Raw genomic sequence first — 20401 nt, 5'->3', positions numbered from 1 at the left:
CGCACCGTGGGTGTGGTGCGCCATTACTAGTTTTAACTAGTAATGGCGCACTACACCCACGGTGCGCCATTACTAATTTTGACCCAGAATTCCCACGAATGCACCCCTCCCCCCATCGCCTTTTCAGTTTTAGAAAAAATAAAAGAAAATGATGGAAATGTCAAAAAAAAAAAAGTTTCCCATGTGATATGTGGTCTAGTTGTTGGGAAAATTTACAAATATGAATTTTGACTTTATTTGCAAAATCTCTCATGAATTTGTAAACTGGGCATAACTTTTGCATACGAACTCGGATTAAAAAGTTTTTTATATAAAAAATCATCTACTCGAAAAGTTACATCCAAATTTAGCTGCAGGAACCCCGTTAAACATTTTCAAAATCCTCAAAAACCTAATAGAAAAAAATTTACGGGGCTTTTAAGATTTGGAGGCAAAAAAATTCAAAACAATTCAAACTTACTAGTGGCGCACCGTTTGCTAGGTGCGCCACTAGTAACAGGAAAAAATTGGTTTTGAATATATATTTTTTGGATTTTTTTTTCAAAAAATGATACGTAATATGACTGGGAAGTTTGAAGTATTTTTCAAAATTTCATCATACTCATGAACATGAACAAAGTCCTAGACATCAACAACGTTTAATAAGATTGATATGATAGATATATCAACAAGTGCCTTTTAAGTGAGGTGGTGCTGGGGTTGGATAGAACTGCGAAGTTAAGCGTGCTCGGGCTGGAGTAGTGTGACGATGGGTGACCTTCCGGGAAGTTTGACCACTTAGTACGATTTGACTTGAGATTAAGCCTATTGACCTGAGATTAAGCCATAGTGACCCGAGGATGGGTGACCTTCCGGGAAGTTTGACCACTTAGTGTGATTTGACTTGAGATTAAGTATATTGACCTGAGATTAAGTCATAGTGACCCAAGATTAAGAAAAAAAGGGGAAAAAAATTGAAAAAAATCTGAAATTTTTTTGAAAAAAATTATGAAAAAATATTTGAAAAAAAATTGTTAGTAATGGCGCACTTCTATGTGGTGCGCCAAGTAATGGTGCACCATGGGCTATAATAATAGCGCACTGTACTAATGGCGCACCAGGGGTGTGCCATTAGTATTTAATTCTAATGGCGTGGTGCTAGTGGCGCACCAGTAATGCGCTATTAGTAGGTAAAACTGGTGCGCCACTAGCATGCATTTTTCTAGTAGTGTGCGGTTACCTCAAATAAGATACAAATTCCGCTAACTCCATGTATCCATCGACAATAATGCTTAAGTGTTTATAAAATTAGAATCGATATATAAAGCACCCCATTGTGATTAAGTAAACCGATCCCCTCATATATATTTCCTTTTCACAGCATCAGGCCAATGTTTTTAGACAACACAATAACACCTATAGTTGTTAAGGAAAGAAAATAAACAGAGTTAGAATCATATAAATCAGAACCATAACAATCTGACTTTGTTTGCTGGCAAGGACTAAGAAGAGAATTCACAAAAAAGAAGGATAAGAAGGGAAGGATGAAGGCATCATGCGCGTACCAAATCTGAGAGGACGACAAGCTCACATTTGGGCTGCTGGCTGGATTTGGTAGAAGTACGTATGCGAGTACCTGCCATTTCACAACCAAACAGGCCTGAACCGATTCCTGCTTTCTTTTTTTCTTTTTCTCTATATACTTACCTAGACAAGCTCGTCTCCAAAAAGCGAGAGCACTAGTTAAGGATTACCCCTCGCAAAGGTCACTACCACAATCTTAGATGCTGACAAGTGGTGCACAATATGTTCCCCACTTGTCGCAACTTGAGAGTTTTCTTTTTTTAGATTTCTTTATTCGAAAGGTTTTATCTCTTGAACCATGCGTCCAAACCCCAAACCGTTTTCAAGCTTAGATTTGTCGGGTAAAGATCTTCAAAAGTAGTTTCCATGTTCATTGGTTTTGAAGAACTTTTTTATGAAAAAAATGGATTAAAAAATAGATAAGACTAGTAAAAAAACAAAAACATAAAAAATCGTCAAATAAAAGACTGATGAAAAAACAGAGCCAAAAGCACGGTTGATATTTTTCACTTTGTTTCCCTTTTTTGTGGAAGCAAATATGTTCTACGAGAAGCAAATATGTGCTTCTTGTGGAAGCATAGTTTTTTTCGAGAAGCACATAACAAAACTGTGTTTCTCGTGGAAGCAAATTTGTGTCCCGGAAAGAAAATCTATGAATCTCGTGGAAGCACATATGGTTTTCCTTTTCGAGAAGCATAAATGTGCTTCTTGCGAAAACATATATGTGCTTTCATTAGTGCTTCTTGTGGAACCATAGTTTTTTTTTTCTGGTAAGCACAATTGTGCTTCTCACGGAAGCAAATATGTGTCTCCATGAGAAGCAAATCCGCATTTCTCTTAAATGCACAAAACGAAAATTTCCACGTAAAAAAAACTCCAAATTCTGAAAAAAAAACCAGGAAAAAACTAAAAAGGAGAAAAAACCCATTTAAAACGGAAAACGTGTACAGAAAAATTTAAAAGCAAAATCAAGAGGGAGCACCTGGCATGCGACATGTGGCGATGAGTATGTGTTGATTTTCGGTTTGTGAAAGTTTTCGCCCCAGGCCGAGATGGCTGAATCTTGGCTATATTCAAAAATATCGGCTGAAATTTGACCAAGATTTGAGCAGAATTTTGACCAAAATCAATTTTTACGCCAAAAGATATATTCCACCCCAGGCCAAGATGGCTGAAATTCGGCTGAAATCCGTTTTTTCGGCCAAAACTCAAAACAAAACTGAACGCGCCACTAGTCATGCTCCTAGGCTATTATAAGTTTCCTCTCAAAGTCTACGCAAGAGATAACCACTAGTTAGTTACTCTCAACAGCGAACTCTCTTTTCGGGAGGCATATGTCGCTCTCCAATCATTACTATTAGAGCAGCCCAAGTAACTTTTTTGCCGTTTAGTTAGTTTTTCTTTTCTCCCTTTTCACTGAATTGTTTTTATTTTGTTCATATTTTTAAAAATATTCCAAGTACATATATTCTAAAAACTAAATTACTTAAAAAATTCAAAACCAAGAATTTGAAAAATGTTAACACAGTATAAAAGTTTTGTTACTGAAGATAAAAATGTTGATGGCATTCAAAAATATTTATGACATTTAAAAAATGTTCATGCTTTTCAAGAAATGGTGTATGGCATTTAAAAGATTGTTCATATGTTTTTTAAAAAAATTCATCTTATTTAAAAAATATACAATTTCAAAAAAATATTCGGATAGTATCATCAGAATTTGATAATGTTTCAAGGTCTTTGAAAGTTGTTTAACATGTATTTAAAAACATGTATTTGAAAAACATATCCAAAACATGTATTTGAAAAAAATTGTATCTGAAAAATGTTTAATGTATATAAAAAAAATGTTTGAGATGCACACGAAATAAATGTACAATGTGTGTTAAAAAGGTAGACATGTATTGAAAGAAATATGTTCACAAAATATTAATCATGTATTTGAAAAATGTTCAATACGCATATATTTTTCCAAATGTAGAGGAAAAATGTAAAGTCTGTGTCGAAAATGTGGACACGCTTTAAAAAAATATGTTCAAACCCTTGTTTTTGGAAAAAAAAATAATAATCATTTACTGCAAAATGTTCAGTGTGTATGAAAGAAGAGGTTATTATTAGTACTATCAACCCTTGGATCATACAATATTTATGGTTGTTATTTGTTAAGGGGCAACCTAAAATGTCTCAGTTAGTAGTAGAACTACTGCTGACACTAGGTCACTAGTACATAACTAGATTTTCTAGGAGATTTTTGGTACATGGGTCGGCGGTGGTTTGTCGTTCCGCCTGAAAACAGGTGTCAGTCATACTAAGCATAGCGAAAGAGGTTTCAGAAACCGCCTCCAATTTCTTACCAGCACAAGTGATTTCGCATGTACAAACTGCCTTCAACTCATGTAACACCAGAAGCGGCATCCAATATATAACCACCTAAAGTTATCATTTCAAGCGGCGTTCTGATACAACCTCATAGTACAAAAAATACCAGAGCGTTCCATTGCAATTCAAATGCTAAAAAGATCACATGTCCATCTCAAGAGGCATAAATATTCCCATTCATCACAAAAGTCAATTACATTGCATAATACATTCAAATAGGCTGACCGATCTTACATAGTTCATATCCCACATATGAAGGAAATATCTTATAAATTCAAGAATCTAAAACGTCATAACGAACAAGAGAGAGGACATAGATCTAAAGTACTCATCATCTAAAGATTTCTATTCACCCTCATAAGAAACTAGAGAGAGGACTTATATCAAAAGTACTCATCATCTTGAGTAGTCTACTTGTCACGCCTCTTACCGAACTAGAGGGTGCACTATAGGAATGAGATGGCCAGAATGATTATCTCACTACTCTGTACTCAACTTTCTAGTCCAATCACCGATGGAATAATCCCGATGAAACATGTTGATGCTTACGCCAATAGGTAAATCTGTAGCGGAACTTGTTAACTTCATTTTTGCTATGTAACCAAAATATAACTCTGCATAGAACAAAAATTGTCAAGAATTAACATAACTAGTAAAGTGCTCGTGTGTTGCCACAGGCTTCTGAAATAATTTGCTGACGTTATATAAGAGATAATGCATGCTAAATTTCACAGGTAGAGACAATATTACACGGTCACAATTGCATAATAATTGAATTGCACATCACTTGTAATGTAAATTGATAACAAAATAGCAAATTGACAACATATACATATAAAATGATGATCCAACTAAAAATCTATTACAAATTATTGAAATCTACTTGATGTGCTTAAAAAAATCTCGCACAATATCAGGCAAGTTGTCTTTAGCTTGATTCGCACGATGTTGGAGCAAGTATAATAAAAACCGCTTCCTCAACTCATACCCATCCTCCAAAAGAAATATATGTAGTTAGCACGAATACTTCACGTGGAAGGTCTCAAAACATGCGACGCACAATACTCACTGCACAAACTAGCTTTGCCAGGTCTTTATCAGTCCACAAGAGCATAAAATTCATGCATAGTTCTCATAAAACAACATACAACTATGTAGAGCATCTAAAACATGCATATTGAAACTAACATGCAACTATGTAAAACATTTAAATGCAACAACAAATGTGATCAAAATCGCAACTAAGGTAACAATTAATCCAACAACATAATGATACCAAGCCTCTTTATCAATGGCATGTTTTCTAATCTTCAAGCGCATTGCACCCATCTGGATCTTCTATAGATCGACGACATCGGCAACATGCAACTCCAATTTCATCTTCTCTTCTTCAATTATTTTTATTTTTCTTTCAAATAATTGTTTTCTTTTTCAACTAAATTTAACCTCTCCACAAGAGGCTTGGTTAGAATTTCCGGTTCACATACTTCCTACATAAAAATATCTTTGTCAAGTAGGTCGGCATAATTGTTATAAACACTAAATGAAACAAATAGTTATAAAAGATAATATACCACATCCGAATCATAGACCATATGAGAGCCGACAGGCCCGGATATCAAAACCATGGAACTATATAATAACAAAAAACAATACAAGTAAGAAAATTATACAAGTAACTATCTAAATCATACAAGTAAGATTTTTTTAAAAAATATAAGAACAAGAGGCTCGCCATGGTTGTGCTGGCGACGAGATCGGCGCGAGCGATCGTCAACGGTGAGGACGGGGACGGGGACGGGACGGCACCCTACACACTGTAAAAATTAAGAAGTTAATTTGAGCTCAAATCGCATCTAAATCAAATAAACTCCCACATACACCTCCACTAAAACCCATAAATCACTCTACACATCTAGAGCATGAAATGAGCTAAACTAGCAATGAGAGATGAAATGATGAAGTTCCTAACCTTTTAGAACACTTGGATAGTTGGTGCACCATCAAATCTAGACAAATCTTGGGGAAAATGGAGCTTGGGGGTCGAGCTTGGAGGAAGAATAGAGGAGGATAAAGAGGAGAAAGCTTAAGTGTAGCTCGGGCACCTCATATCATGTTCGTTTTGTGTGAACTCAAGTGGCATCATGCTCTCAGGCATTTCATCGAGCACCTCTTGTGCATAGGAAGGGAAAACAAACTAACACGCACCTTCCACCTTCTATGCGGAAAAAACAGAGGAGAGGGCGCGTAGGGGCGAGGATATATATAGACAAATTTTTAGTCTTGGTTGGGGTCTAAAAAACTGGGACTGAAGACAGACCTTTAGTCCCGCTTGGAGACACCAATCGGGACTAAAGGGTATCGTGCAAAGGCCCCATTCAAACCGGGACTGATGCCTGCCGAGTCCCGTCCGGCGTTCTAGCCGCTCGCCGGTACTATTGCTTCGATCCGCCTAGAACGAAAGCCTTGTTTTCTACTAGTGATCTGTCCCTAGACAGTGGCATTGGAAGGTTCAATGATACTTCCGTCTCTCCAAGTGGAAAGAAGCCTCCAAGCTATGTGACTGTGCCTCAACTTGTTTCAAATGCCCGTAACACCACTTGCTCCATTAATGACATGCTAGTTATTGTAGTTAATTATTGATGTTCCTTTCATCCTCTACTACCTGAGGTATCCTCCGTCCCAAAATAAGTGTCTCAACTTTGTACTAGCTCTAGTAAAAAATTGCACTAAGCTTGAGACACTTATTTTGGGACGGAAGGAGTACCATCGAAGGCAGCCACAAGGAGTTAATGTTGAGTATAACAATGATATATCGACATTAGGGAAAGTACTAGCTAAACCCGGGCAATATCTCTCAAAACAGTATTTCACCCTGTTTTATGAATAATCCCACATGACCATACGATACATAGTACTGACGAAATCTCCACACACGCTGATCAGAAGAAAACACGAAGTCAAGCATGCTAACAAGCACTACCCTACTAGACGCGGGCCAAACCACAACAAAGACGCAACCAAGACCGCTGATTACAAGTGAGTACCACCAGGAAGAAACCACCGGACCTCGCCGCAGCAGCACCACCAAACTGTCTCCGGACCGGAGAGGACCCCCCTGCCCTCACCCTTCGCACCAAGGAGTACCAACCTTGCCAGCAGGAAGAAAGGACGGACAGTGGACAGGAGACACCGTCACGTGTAAAGGATAGGGGAACACGATACCAAACCAACCTTAGGTTTACTCCGTAGGACTCCGCCTAGATCATCACATATACCTTGGTCTGCTTTTATTTACTTAGTCAGGACATGAGATGCAACTGTGCCTCACGGTCAGCCCATTCATGCATCTTCCATGATTTTCTTCATGTGGTTATTATTTCAGTTCATGCTAGTTGACGGCCTGCTCACGAGTTGCTCCATTCAGCATCACACTTGCTTCTGCTGCAAAGTTTGTTACAGTAATTTTTTTTATTTAACTCTCTGCCTCACTATATATTTGCTAGGCCTTTGGAATTTGCACCAGCTTTCATCTCTTTCGCGAGTTCATAGATGTAGCTATATATGATCATCAGTCAACTGCTTTGAGCTCCTACATTTTGAAGAAATTTATGTTGTGTCGATCGATATCAAGTGAATTTTTTTTTAAAAGGAGGATGACCCCCGGCCTCTGCATCTGGACGATGCATGCAGCCACATCGATATCAAGTGATATATTAGAGTAAACTGAAACCCGAAGTGCGCAACATACTAGATGGATCTAACTTACCAATGAAGGAGGAGGACCAGGTCCGCTGCAGCAGGAGAACGTGGAACAATAGGATTCTACGGAATCATTTTGAGCAAATAGGATTTGGATATGGAAACATTTGGTCCCGTGAAAGGTTTTCCCAGTATTTCCAAATCTGGGTTTATTTCTTACTCTTTCTTGGCCTTCAGGTTGTAACTTGGCTAAATATCTTGCGAAGTTTCTATGTTTAGAGATAAGAGATAACATTTTAATTTCGTTTCAGATGCGAAGTTTGTATGTTCAGAGATTAAATCAGACCACTACACGAGTTGCTAGCTTTTTCCACCCGCATCGAAATCCATTCACTACACGAGTTTGTATTCACTTCTGGGTTTAAAATCAGCATCACGCTCGGTTCCTTGTTGCTTCTGCTGCGAAGTTTGTTACGGCATTTTTTTTTATCTAACTCTCCCCCTCACTATATATTTGCTAGGCCTTTGGAATTTGCACCAGCTTTCATCTCTTTTGTGAGGCCATATATGTAGCTACATATGGTCATCAGTCAACTTCTTTGAGCTGCTACATTTTAGAGAAATTTGTGATTGTGTCGATCGATAACAAGTGATATATTAGAGTAAACTGAAACCCGAAGTAGACAACGTACCAGGTGGGCCAGGTCCACAGCAGTAGGAGAACATGAAACAATAGGATTCCTGGAATTATTGTTAGCAAATAGGATTTGGAAATGGAAAGGTTTCATCCCTTAAAAGGTTTTCCCAGTATTTCCAAATCTCGCTTTATTCTCTTATCTTTTCTCAGCCTTCAAGTTGTAACTCGGCTAAATATCTTCTGAACTTTGTATGTTTAGAAATATGAGATAATGTTTCAATTTCTTTTCAGAACATCTTACCATGTTTGTATGTTCAGAGATAAAATCGGACCCCTGCTCGGGTTGCTAGCTTCTTCCACCCACATCAAAATCCGTTCAGTTATGAGATAGCAGGAAATTCTCTTTTCCTTGATATTTTTTATTTTCTTGAGGATTGAAAACCATAGGACTGGGGATTCTACGTACCCGCCATCCACATGGATCATGGCATTCTAGCTTTTTTTAGACAAAGTCTTACAACCTGCTCTTTATGAACTGATACAAGGGTATGTCGGGACGAACCCTAAAGTCTCTCCCTCTCTCACTCGCTCAAATGAAGGTGGAAGAAGAAGGGCATTTGCCGGACTGAAATACGTTGTGAAGCACATTTGCTTCGATTTTTCTGCTATGCCCGAAGTGAGATATCCTGAAAATTTAACATGAAAGAGTGATGATGCAGATCCAACATCCATAGACCATATTCTGTCCCATTCAGAAGCATGCAGGCTCCGGAAAATGGAGCTAATTGTGTTCCTGAGAGAAGTTCTCAGTTTGTTCGATTTGAAGTGTGTATGCAAGAGCAATAAATTGCTCAGAGAGAACCATTTGCATTGAAAACGCGTGAGAGATAACATGATCATGCATCGAGAGAGAGCCCATGCAGCCGAAATTTATTTCTGCAGCATATATCTTTCATTTTTTAAACAACATTTTACTGATGAACTTACTGGTTTGTCGCTGGTCAATGTTTGGGAGCTTGAAAGTTGAAAGTATATTCAGACTTCTGCATGTTTCATCCACCAAAGGCTAATTAGAGACGTTGTCTCGCTTGTGTAGTCGTCATGGTATTGATCATGGAGAAGTTATGCCATCCTTCGTTAAAAAAGAAGATGTGTTACTGCTGAAACGGTAGCCTTTGTCAGGCTAGAGGTATGCCATTATTACATCAGCTTGTGCACATTTAAACCACCATTTCCTAATTAGAGATGTCTAGTTTGTGCAGCCGTCATGGTATATCGAACAATTTCATCTTCCAAGCCAAGACTTTCCAGATTTAGGTTGGGAAATGAGGTTTAGCTTAGGGTAACTCCAATGGGCCTACCCAAATGGACAAAAAATTTGTCCGCTTTTTGTCTGTTTAGTTGACCGAACGGACATGCGTCAAGCCCATATCCGCCCTTTCCTGGTTAGTGCACCTAACCGGGCGATACATTTGGTCCATCATGTCCCTTTTTTAAATAATGTGATGATTTTGCAAACATTAAAATAAATCTAACATTCTTTATAGTACGAAGAGAATATCTATGCCATGCTAGCATACAACATTGGACCAAAAGAATCATACAAGCCCCACACGTGTCCTGGCCTCATAGTTCATGCAAAATAAATAAATCTATCTATCTATCTATCTATTTATCTATCTATCTATACCTATACTAATTCTAGACTTCCAAAAAATTACCACGTTAATTAGAAATTACCGGCCATTCATCTGGTGGGACCGAGTTATAACGGTGTAGATCCACCCATATAATCCTTGCAATATAAGAAAAAAACATAAAGTAGCTATAAAAAAAACTAATCTAGGGTACCCGTAAAAAAAACAATGTAGGCTAGGTGTAAGAAAAACCAATATGTCGTATACTACTTTTTAAACTTCAGGATCGATCCATGCCAAAGAATCCTCACGCTGTATTCTTTTTAAACTTCAGGATCGATCCATCCCCAAAGAATCCTCGCGCTATGTTTTTCTCCCTATGCCTTCTCCCCTTTGATCCTCTTGATGTATTCTGTATCTCATCCAGGAAGTCCCGCCTCCGCTTGATCTTGCCATTTAATCTAGGTAGAAGCCTGCACCAGAGACTCCCTCACCCCTCTCGATGTCGTTCTCCCTCACGACCTGCTGGAGTGGAACTATCAGGGCTGCACCATCCGACAGAAGATTATCCCATGCTGTCCGAGGTATTCACACCAGCGGGCATTATCAAAGGCTACATGCCTGACCCTAATAGTTACTACTTCAGAGGTATTTGTAATCTGATTTAGCAGGTACTGTTAATGGTATTGACAACATGTTTGGTTCAACATCTGTATTGGTAATACTCATCCATCCAGAGAACTTTGATGCGTCTGAGAACAGGAAACTCGATTGAACATCTATAGGAGGTAAAGGAGGACAACGGCATGACTACCCGAGAAGGACCATGGCAGTGTGGATGGAAGACGCGGCCGCTGGCTTCCTGCTCCTAGCGTGGCTGGACTCAATGAAAGATCGGAGAACAGTTCATGCGATCTTGCTTCTCCCCGCTTGAGGAGGGTCTACAGATAAGATATAGTGCAGAGGACGGAGGAGAACGAGCTTGCAGAGAGGATTGGCTAGAAGATGTTGTTGCGCCTCGCCGCCGGAGGGTAGGAGGATCGACAAAGTAGATTGTGCAATCTCTTGAGTTGATGCTACAGCATTGCTGACAGCTTGAGCAAGATTTCTGATTCAATCTTGCTGTGTGCTGCCCATGCTTAATTTATTTTTTAAATATCATGACATGGCTTTCGGTATTGTTCATCTTCCATGTTAACTTAGTCTTTTGCTTGCATTATATGGAGCCTAATCTTCAGAATCATATATCTATACTCGGTTCATGTACCATCTAATTAAGTTACATGTCAACAACTGGACCCTTCTACCGGAACATCTCCCACATTTACTGAAACGTATATACAGTTTTTGTGGATCCTAATTTAATATAGATGAATTGTGTTAATGTGGAAGTCTATGGTGCAGCCATATTTTCTACAGTTTTAATTAAGGAATACATACTCGCCGTCAATCTACCATTCATACCAGAAAGGTAAGAGCTACTATAGATTCTTCATTATTTATCCTGCCTAACTTCAGTGCAATTTTATTCAACACGTGTGCACAAGTAACATATGTCAATTGTTGATAAATCCACCAGTTCATAAGTTTCTAGATTGGTGTGCTCGCACGTGCATAAAGATTGACTATACCAGAGTTTGGGATCCCTACCGAAGTTTCTAATTATGAATGATTTGCAGCATGACAGTCGCACGGCACGTCGTCCATTCCAGAAGTTTCCAACCTGCTGTGCAGCAGCATCAAATTCATCTTGAAAGGCCGGCCAAGGGCACTGCCAAAAGTGGGATTGATGCACCGATGCACATGCACTTCCTTGAACATGATTCTTTAATTTTTCCTATACTGTATCTTATTTCCTCTTATTCTTTGAACCAAAGGATCGGTCTACGCAAACATGCAGATTGCTTCCTTAATTTGATCATCACCAAGTTGTGTTAGGAAGAAACTCTAAATGGTTGTTCTAATTCCACACCGAAGTCTCTTACAGTCACTGCCTATATGTGCTCTTGCCTCTTGAACAATCAGTGGAGCACCATTGTGCTATGCAGACATGCAGGTTGGTTCCTTAATTCAATCATCACCAAGCTGTGTTATGAAGAAACTCTAAATGGTTGTTCTAATTCCACACCGAAGTCTCTTACAGTCACTGCCTATATGTACTCTTGCCTCTTGAACAATCAGTGGAGCACCATTGTGAAGTCGGCGAAGTATCAAGCTAATGTGGTTGTCGCCTTGCAAGTACAACAGCTAAGAAAGATGGGAGAGAAAAATGCCATTGGAATACAATTAAATTTGGAGGTGCACGAATCTGTGAGTATTTTTATATACTTATTAGTTGATACACTTACAAGTAACTTTTTTTAAGCAGGATTCAATATTAAAATCATTTGTTGATGAGCGCTTCCGCACGTCTTCCTAGATTTCTGGCTTGATTCATCATCATATAGTTGAAGGGCTTCATTGATGATATTACCTTTCTTTCTCTGAATAACCATGGTGGCCTGATCAGGTGCTGTATCGTCATATGTTCGTAGCACAATTTATCTAGCATCATTGATTGTCAAAGCATTACCAGATGAGACACACTCATATCCCATCACTGTTTGACACACCTTTCTCCACAGATGCATTGCTTCATGGTCTCGATGCTTACAGGAAGAAAGTAGTCCAGGCTAAATGCTCGAAATACGCCAACGGTGGTAGTCTAGCCATCATTCTGCAAATTTTTCGTCTGGTTTTTTCCCAGTTGGTTTTAAGTTCTCCATTTCACATGTAAAGATCAATAAAACTGAAGCAACTGCGCATAATATTTATATCGGCACTGCATAGTTCAAGTCCGCTTTCTTTTTCTACCCGTGTTGAATATAGATATTTTTGTGGTCAATATATATAAATTTCTAACTACAGTAAGACTCATACACACAGTAAAAATTATTATGTCCAATAGAGAGGAAAAAAGGGAAAATACATCTTGCCTTCTATCCGGTAAGACTGAATTTCTTTCCCTGCCTTGGATATCCCACTATTTCAAAAAATAATAAAAACCTTGCGGTATCATTGGTGCTATATCTGATACAAGATAGAGTTGGTGTTCTATATTCCATGTCCATTAGAGAAAAAAATATCAAAGAAATATACTAGGCATTTATCTATAGAGAAAGACAATGTGAGATATCCCTACACTAGTACAAAACGGAGCTTTAAAACCGGTTCGTAACCGGCACTAAAGAGTGGAGACTAAAGACCCCCCCCTTTAGTACCGGTTTGGCACGAACCGGCACTAAAGGCCCACCACGTGGCGTGAGCTCGCGCGCTGGTATGGGGGACCTTTAGTACCGGTTGGTGTTACCAACCGGTACTAAAGGTTTTTTTTTGAATTATTTTTTGAAAATTTTGGAAAAAGAAATTGATTTTTTTTATTTTTATTTTTTCTAAATTATTTGATGATTTAGTCTCTAATCACCTCTCTTAACTGCTCAAGTGCGGATCACTCATTCCAAATCGCCTAACTTCCTGGCTGGTCACCCATCCCTCTCACTACTCCAGCCTGAGCACGCTTAACTTCCAAGTTCTATTCTCCCTCGTTTCCAAGTCTGCACTTGTTGTGTTTCTGACAATAGTAAGATATGAATCCTATTAACCCTCAGGAGTTTAGCTTGAGCATGAAGTCACACGTTTCACTGTTTGAGTTTGAAACTATTATTCTAAAAAACCATAATTATGTAGTAACACTAATATTTCTTGAATAAGTAGTTTGACCATAGTTTGACCACAGTTTGACCAAAATTCAAAAAAACTGAGATACTTATTTAGTAACACTAATATTATTGCATAATTATTTAGTAACACTCTATATTTGTTGAATCAGTTGTTTGACCGGTTTCACAAGATTTAACCAAAATTCAAAAAAATATAAATTAGAGCATATCTTTTTTTCCTTTTACAATTTTGTCATTTCAAAAATTGTCCTAAACCCTAAACCCGGGACTTAAAACGTCGGAAACTCTATGCTAAACAGTAAAAACTAAGGGTTTAAACCATAAAACCTAACCCTAAACTCTGAAATCTAAACCCTAGCACTAAACGCTAAAAACGTCTAAAAACGTCTAAAACGCCCAAAAACTCTATTTTCCCTTTGGAATTTTGTGATTTTAAAAAATTGTCGAAACGGATATGTTTCAGCGGATCAATCTTTTTGTTCTGCAAATTTTCATATATTATATGTATTTTTCTAAATTAGGATGATTTAGTTATGATTTTTTCAAGTTTGAAAATTGCACTATAGTCCCGGTTTGTGTCTCCAACCGGGATTATAGGTTAGACCCCTTTAGTGCCGGTTCGTGGCACAAACCGGTACTAAAGGTTGGCCCTTTAGTACCGGTTTGTACCGGTTATGTGATTCATTTTTAGTTCCCTACGTTTATCCCTAAAAAAGAGCATTTACCCCCAACATATTCATGTGATGGGCATGTGAACAATGGAAAGTTATCTGCAGGTGACCAACACGGGAAACACGAATTACTACTCCTCATGACCTACCCACCATTTAGGATCATCACACTTATCACGCTGCTAACCAAACCCAAGTTTTTAGCATTGCCCACTCTGTCTCTTTATATATCCCCAAAACCGTAAGCACTTTTCTCTGTTCCTTCAGTTGGTCATCAGGTATTGAGTGAACACTCATTACTGAACTTTTGATGTGTTCTTCCTGATGAGTTGAGAGTTTAGAAGGAACTGAAATTAAGTGTTCACAAATCATGCCTGGGCTGGGTGTGTAACCCTGCTGAGAAAACTTGAAAGTTTGACAGGAAAGTTTACTGCTGCAGATCCAGCTTTCATAGCCCAATTTTCGATTATGTCAGGCTTTACATACCGTGCCGTTGTAACCAACGTTTTGAACATCGCCCGCTCTGCCTCTTTATATATCTCCTAACCATATGCACCTTTTGAGTTGGGTTCCTTCTGATTGTCTTCAGGTTATGAGTGTACAGTACTACTGAACTTCTGATTTATGTTCTTGCTGATGAGTTGAGATTTAGAAAGAACTGAAAGAGAATTTCGACAATGTTCCTGGTAGTCGTGGTCCCACCAAGAAAGCAGGAAATTTCAATAGGGAAATGTTCCGCTACAAATCTAGGTTCTGTCCCATGGAGAAGTGCTTTGTTTGTCCGACTTGAAGTGCTGCAGAGAAGTGCAAACATGTTAGAGTGTGTCCCGTTAAGAAGAACTCAGTCTGTGCATTGAGATTCAATGTGTGTAGAGCGGAGGTGCCTGATTTAGTTTTCGCTTGTTCGGAATGACTAAAGAGTGTGAGCGGTACTTTTTCCTTTCCCAAAGATATGATGAGAATATAAAAAAAAAGTTGTCCATCTTATACAATGTTTATAATATCAATTTGACACCATCCATGAAAAAACTGCCCGATATTTCTAAATTGTTCATTCAGAGCTCCGAGCCGGTGGTTGACGGATTCATTCATCGCGGCACACATCAGACATAAAGGGCAATGCAGTCAAAATATATGAACTCAGAATGTGATTCTAAGTTTCTAACATTCCATGTGGAGATCATTCAGTCGACAGAAGTACAACTGAAAAGCAGAGCATTTCAAACAGCCCAGGGGCTCTGACGGTGTACAGAAACAGCCGACGAACAGAACTGAATGCCAGGCTGACATTTCCGTATACATCCTGGCGTCATAGGTTTCACAGAAGAAAAAAGTGAAATTTGTGACAGCATCCTGCTGTGCGTTATTGGGATGAAACAAAATGGGACGCTAATCAATCGATCAATTAACACAAATGGAATCGACCAACTTAACAGTTTCCTCGCCGACTGTCACAATTTCTTCTTGAGCTGGCATCGCGTCCCAGGGAACTTCCTTCCAGCCGCAATGTATATCAGTACCGTTGTTTCCAGATCTTTCCACACCTCCTCCAGCATCTCAATGAACTTGTTTCTCCACCAACATAAAAATCCCCCACGTCTTCAAGTTAAGTCTTCCTCAGCCACCTTGGCACGCTTCTTGAGAGCAACTGCCTTGTCAAGCATACCCTCTGCAGCAAATGCTTTGATCCAAATCCATCGGGCATGAACTTCTCCAAATTGTGGAAAGGCAAAGTCAAGCATAAATTGTGGACAGTCAGGGAAAGAATCCTGACGGACAATGCCCTGGAAGCCACTTATGGTCAGGAATCCTTTGTGGTCAGGAATTGGAGAATGCCACTCTCATGTGCTCATGTCCATGGCGTGTGGATGCGGCTTGCAGACAGGGCTGACGAGCCGAAACAGCTTGTTTACAGCACCAAGGACGAACTCCAAATCCTTCGGTTTATTGAGAATCAGCATCCTACCAGAGCCAGGCTCTTCAGGAGCAGTGAGTTTGTTTCTTCTGTTAGTTTACTCTGCGGCTGTTTTGTTCTTGCTAGATTCTCTCTGGTAACTTGTAAAAAATTCCTTCCAGTTAGTTGAATTAGGAGAACACCTACCGTTTATCCCTAAAATATTGAGTATTTACCGCCAACATATTCATGTGATCAGCATTGACAACTGACCCCTGCGTTGCTGCTACTGGCGATACCGGGGGAACCCTAGCCGCCGCCGCGGGAATCCCCCCTGCCGCTCAACCCCGCGTCACCGCCGCCGGAGGGTCGGCCAGCAAAGCCGCGCCGAAGTTGGAAAACACGGGAAACAGAAAAATGTACTTCTACTAATGTAGGAAGTTGGCCCTCGTACCCCCTCGGGTCGCCCCCATGGGCGACCAGGGGAAACCCTCGCCGCCGGCGCCCGTACTCCCCCGCATCTCCTTCATCCTCGCCGCCGCCAGAAGCGCCGCCAGGCGAAGCCTGGCCGGCAGGGGCGGCGGCGGGGCTCCCTTCCCTTTCGCGCGAATAGGTTGGCGCGGGATGGCCGTTTGAGAGGAGGCGCCAGACTTTTGCAGGGTGCGGCGGCGCTGCAGATGGATGCTGGCCGCGACGTGTGCAGCGCATCTGCGGTTGGGGTTCATGCTCGCGGCATGGTGCGGCCGCTGGATCTGGTGGTTGCGTGCACCGTCGGTCTCGGGTCAGATCCTTCTGGATCAGGCGCATGAACGTCGTCGGCCAGCGCAGGATGGTGGCTTTCGTCGCTGACCAAGTCGGATCTTCATTGATCCGGCGCCTGGATGGATCTACGACGGAGGTGTTGAGACTTATGGTGCTTCCCTCCCTAGAGTTTTCGGGTCTTGGCTGCTGCCAGATCCGAAGCAGATGGAGATTTGTGGTACATGAAGAGGACCGGAGGAAACTTTGGTCGGCTAGCTCGGCCCTGCATCGGAGACGGCTTTGACGTCTTTACCCATCTTGAAGGCGAAGCCGAGGTCCCTCCTATCCACCTCCATCCCCTTCCCGGACGCAAGTCCAAAATCCGTCTTGGATTGGATGGCAGCGGCGCCCTTCGCGTCGTAACCTTCATAGAGGCGCCGACTTGGGAGGCTTGGGCGTTCGGGGGAGAGTTGCTATGGGTGAAGGGCTTTGCATGTTAGCTCCAGCAGCGGCAATGGTGTGGAGGTTGGCAGGAGGAGCAGCGTTCTAACCGTGTCGGATGCGTTTGGTAAGAGATGTCAAGTCATGCCTGGCCGACAGGTGCTATTGTGAGTCATGCCAAGTTTGCAGGTGCTACGCACAACAGATCTTCCAGAGTGTCCGTGTCGGGATGGACAAGCGCAGAGCGGTGGAGTCGTTGGGCGCCGTGGTGGCGTCGACGGATGGACAGACTAGCAAGAATGATGCGGATCTCTCTCCTGAAGATGGGACAGCGGTTCGATGATGATGGCGGCCTCTAAAACGTGTGCAAGGGGTGTACGCTTTAGGTTTGCTGCACCGGTTGTTTGTTCCGATACGTTAGATGGATGGATCGGCGACGGCATCGGCTTTACATTATCAAGTTTGTAGGTGTGAGTGGTGGCTTCGGGTCGCTTGATGTATGTTTCTTGTCAGACGGTCTGGTAAGTTGGCTGCATGCATGGATTGGTGCAGAGGCCCGGGGATTAACCTCCATTTCCAGAAAAACAAACTGATGTAGGAAGTTTATCTGCACATTTTGATTTCTGAATATATATTTCAGTCACTTTGGGCCTAATGCTTGCATAAGTGGAGCATGATGAGGTCCTTCATGCTTTTCTTGCATTCTAGTCATACTGGTCAAGTTCTTGTGAGCAAGATACCATTCAGCAACATCATACTTTCGGTGCTGCCAAGTCAACTAAGGTTTGAAATATTATTCCCTCTGTCTATACTATATATTTCCATGTACTTCTAGACCAATTACAGAGTCTGTATATTGTGCACTTGGTCCTCAAGTTATGTGATGCTGAACTACACAGACTTTTGGTGTGTGTTCTTGCTAGGGAGGTGAGATCTTAGAAGAAAGCGAAGGGAAATGTAAATAATTGTTCAGAGTACTCGTGTGTACCACTACCACCCACTGCAGAACAACTCGACTAGAAAATGTGCTGCTACAAATATGACTGGGCGTACTTCCCACGCATACGGCCCTGATCATGCCCAAAGAAAAGTGCACGGTGTCATGCACTTTTATAGTGCCGGTAAGTTGGTAACCAAGGCCACTTCTTTTTCGGTATAACCCCCTGGACACATCAACAGTCCAGATTAGAAGATACCCCTTGGCGAGGATAAGTGAGTAGGGGTAGGATGGGAAATTAAGGTTGGGGCGGCGTACCGCGGCGTAGCGAGGCGCGTGACCGTACGTGGCCGTACGGCCCGCTGTACGCCCGTACGTGGGCTGTGTACGCCGCGTGAGGAGGAGGGCGGGCCCATAGGTAATAAACCCTAATTAGATTAATACATTAATCCGGCGCAGTACGGCGTGCGAATCCATTAACACCGGCGCAGTGAGAGTCCTGTCGGCGGCGTCGATCCGTGGGTGGCGCCGATTCACACGCCACCGCCTGACCGCCTGCCGCGCGCCTGCCGCCCGCCTGCGCACGTCATCGCTTGACCGCCCTCGCACGCCGCCGCCTGACCTTCTGCGCCCTTGACCATTCGGCATTAATCGCCGGCACCGATTCGCACGCCGCCGCCTGGCCTTCTGCGCCCTTGACCGCTCGGCCACCCCGGCATTGATCGCCGGCACCCATCCCGCCCACCAATACGCCTATAAAAGAGCGCCTCGCCCCGCTGTCGCTCGCACACCACCCCTCGCCTCCCCTCTCCTTCTCCCCTGCCGCCGGCGTTGCCCCTCTTGCGCCCTTCCTCTCCCTCGCGCGCCCTACCTCTCCCTCTCGCCGGCGATGGCACGCTCCACCTTGACGCTCGAGGAGGCGGAGGAGCTCGCCCACTTCGTCATCCCCGCCGCGCCCGACGTGCGCCTGCCGGCGAGGTGGCGCCTGAGCGTCGACGGCCGCCTGCGCCGCTTCCATGCGTACGACGGCCCGCGCCCACCCACGAAACACAACCGCGCGCGGCGGCATTAGCTCTGGGATGGGCGCACCTTCGAGGAGGTGGTCGCGCCGTACCGCGCGCAGGCGGCCGCCGGCGCCGTGCCCGCTCCGCCGGGGCATGGCTACGCGCTGTTCCGCCGCGGCGAGGCACGGTACACCTGCGAAACTGTCGGCGCGCGCATGAGCGTCGGCCCACGCCCGGCGTCGCACGGACCCCTCACCGGTGATTGCGGCGCTGACCGCCTCGGCAGCGGCGATAGTCGCACGCGCGCGGGACGGCGCCGGGTCCAGCCGCGCCCCTCCACCACAGCGGGCGCCGGAACCTGAGCCGGCGTTGCTGGCCGAGTACAGGCGGCTGGCGGCGGAGGCCGGCGACCTGGAGGATATGCCGGGCTACCTGACGGCGATCCGGGAGTCGGAGAACGTGCCGATGCCGCCACCCCTCATGCAGGAGTACATGCAGCTCGCCCTGATCGCCGTCAACCCAGAGGACCCGCCGGACTTCCCCGGCTACCACGCCGCTGTGGCCGACTCAATGGCTGCGCCGGCCGTGCCAGCCGCGCCGGTGGTGGACCTGGACGACGACAGCAGCAGCAACGACGGCGACGACGGCGACGGGCTCTACGACGAGATGGACTTTGGCGGCGTCGAGGACGAGTAGTTTAGTTTAGGTTACTTTCAAAATAACATTTAGTAATGTTTAATTATTTTCCTAGTGTTGTTTAGTTTAGTTAAGTTAAATTTCTAGTATTATGTAAAATATTTATGAAAACTATGATGAAATATCGAGTGTGTTTAAATGCATGGTTTTAAAATATTATTTGCAAATTGAGTGTTCGAATTAATACTATTATTTAAAAATGTTATAATGTATACAATTATTATTTAAAATATAGAAACAGAAAAATTTAAACTACAAGTGGAAAAAAAGTTTGAAAGTTAGGAAAGAAAATAAAATAGAAAAAAAGAGGACAGCTAAATAATATTAGCAAAATAGAATGAAAATAAATTTTAAAAACAGAAATGAGTTAAACTTTGAAT

This window comes from Triticum aestivum, chromosome 4A (genome assembly GCF_018294505.1).
Source record: "Triticum aestivum cultivar Chinese Spring chromosome 4A, IWGSC CS RefSeq v2.1, whole genome shotgun sequence".
NCBI lineage: Eukaryota > Viridiplantae > Streptophyta > Magnoliopsida > Poales > Poaceae > Triticum > Triticum aestivum.
This window is presented reverse-complemented; position numbering follows the sequence as displayed.